Source organism: Pteropus vampyrus, unplaced genomic scaffold (assembly GCF_000151845.1).
Source record: "Pteropus vampyrus isolate Shadow unplaced genomic scaffold, Pvam_2.0 Scaffold71, whole genome shotgun sequence".
NCBI classification, from domain to species: Eukaryota; Metazoa; Chordata; class Mammalia; order Chiroptera; family Pteropodidae; genus Pteropus; species Pteropus vampyrus.
In genome coordinates, this window is record NW_011888852.1 from 4,634,845 (window position 1) to 4,637,302 (window position 2,458).

Here is a 2,458-nt window from a genome sequence, read left to right on the forward strand (position 1 = left end):
GTAATATTTCTGAAGTATCAAAAAACTAAAAGTCCTGAACCTGAAGAGTCATGACCTTGGTCTCTAAAATTATCATGTAAAAATCCATAAGAGGCATATTTATTCACACTTGATTAACTACATTTTTGTAAGAGTCAGTCTTGTTCCTCTACTCCTTCTCTTATTGCCTTATTCTTTCTATTTCATCAGTCCATCCATGCATCCATCCATTCATCCACTCATTTATTTACTGTTTAATTCATAAATATTTGTTGACTGTATTCTATGGGCCAAGCATTGGTCCAATTGTTCAGTGTTCAAATACTAAAAGAACAGTGTCTTTGTCCTCAAGAAATGTAGAGTCTAGCTTTTTCCCATGAGCATCAATATGTCATTTCTTTCTGTAAGACCAGCTTTTGGATCACAAGGTCATATGTCTATCATTTCTTTCTGTAAGACCAGCTTTTGGATCACAAGGTCATATGTCTATCAGGTCATTACCCAGTATATTAGCCATAACAAATACTGCAGAATGAACAAGTGGCTAACCAACAGAAACTTATTGTCTCATAGTTCTGGAGTCTGACAGTCTGCGATCAGGGTGCCAGCATAGTCAAGTTCTGTTGAGGGCCGTCTTCCTGACTTGCATGTGGCCACCTTCTTGCTGTGTCCTCACATGGTGAAGAGTAACTTCTTTTTTTCTCTTTCTAAGGCTACTAATCCCATCATGAGAGCCCTACCCCCAAGACCTAATCCAATCCTAATTATGTCCCAAATGCCCTTCTCCAAATACCATCACGTTGGAGGGTAGTGCTTCAACATATGAATTGGGGGGTGGGAGTGGGAAGGGATATAAACATTTAGTCATAACACCCAGAAACCGAAACCTCTGAGAAAAATAGAATTTCCTAGAATTATGGGTAATTGCAAATGCTTGCCAAAACTCCATGTAAAGGAACTACAGCAAAACAGAGGACTTCTGTCACTGTAGTGAATTCTCTTCCCAGCTTTTATCAAACTTTCTAAAGAAATCTGGAAATGAAAATGCCAAGACTTTTGGGGACTGGTCACAGAATGTTTCACTTTTAGTTTTCTTAACTGGGATTGATATCATATATATTGAGTGTTTGAATATGTGTTAGATATTTGAGTTACGAGCTGACAATTCATTCTGGCACTGGAGTTAGGGTGTTGCAGTGGGGTGCAAGCCCCCAAATCGCTCCCATTCATGGTGAAAGCCTGCTTTTCCAGGAAAACTGTACTTTACGAAGTTTTACTCCATGCCTTTTATGATTCAGCCACCATGAAGCACGGAAGGAGGAAGGCTTTGAGATACACCACGTGACCGTAGTTCCCTCCTTGCTCCTCCACCCCAGGCTTTCGCTCACAGTTACAGCTGCCACCAGCTATATTGTACACTGGATGGTCATCCACCGACAACCCTTGCAAAGCAGTCAGACATCGTTTCCTCTTTTCTTCTTAGCTAAAGTGAATAAAGAGTTTCAGTAAATCTTACCTGTGGTTCTATTTCCAGTTGGTGTAGTCCAGTCGGGGTATAAAGTCTACCAAATGGGGCTGCTGTTTTGATGATGCATCCACCTTGCGATCTTGTGATAAATACCAGGGGCAGCTTAATGGAGGGCACAGAGGCTGAGGCCACGCTGGGTAGGGGTTAACCTAGGTTCTGCTGTGGATGGAAGATAAAATTTGAAGGTTAATTGGCCAGATTGTCTATTCAATGAACCAGAAGGAAGAATGGAAATTAAGGGAATAAAAATGGAAAGTTTCAAACCTAATGTCTGGACTCATATCAAAAGGCTAGGGAGTGCAACTCTTGTTCCAAGTGAGGCATCTTTTCCTCTGATGATAGTTTGTGACATTCCCTTGGGTTCTTAGTTAATAACACAGACACTGACTCTGGAAAGGAATTTATCAAATAGATATTACATGCTCACAGAATCATTGAAAGAACCATGCTTGAGACTCTGCAGCCATAAATGAGACCCAAAGCCACACTGTACCATGGGCTAAGTGACAGCAGTGCTCTGTAGCTGCCAGGCATTGGACATGGCATCTTGCACCCTGTTGTCACTGGCTCTAGACTCTGGACACCTACTACCACTGTCACCAGAGGATTCCTAGAGTCTTTCTTCCTTTGCCTTAATGGCTCCTGAGTCACATCCTAGTGGGTGGGTCTGACTGATGAAGCCTAGGTCACCTGACCATGCCTAATTGCAAGGGAGACTGGGAAAGTGAATATCTTGTATTTTCAACTTCCCTGAGTGAAGTAAGCCCCAATTCTTTCTAAAATTCATGTCAGGTGAAGGTAGGGGAGGCAGAATTGACCAAATATAGGAACAGAGCAGAAACCAGGCAACTCTCTTAAGAAAAAAGTCATATTAACTTGAAAAGTTCTAGTTTCTGATGAGGAAAGAGAGTATAGGGGTGGAATCTAAGTGGAGCTGATGACTTGGGGGAT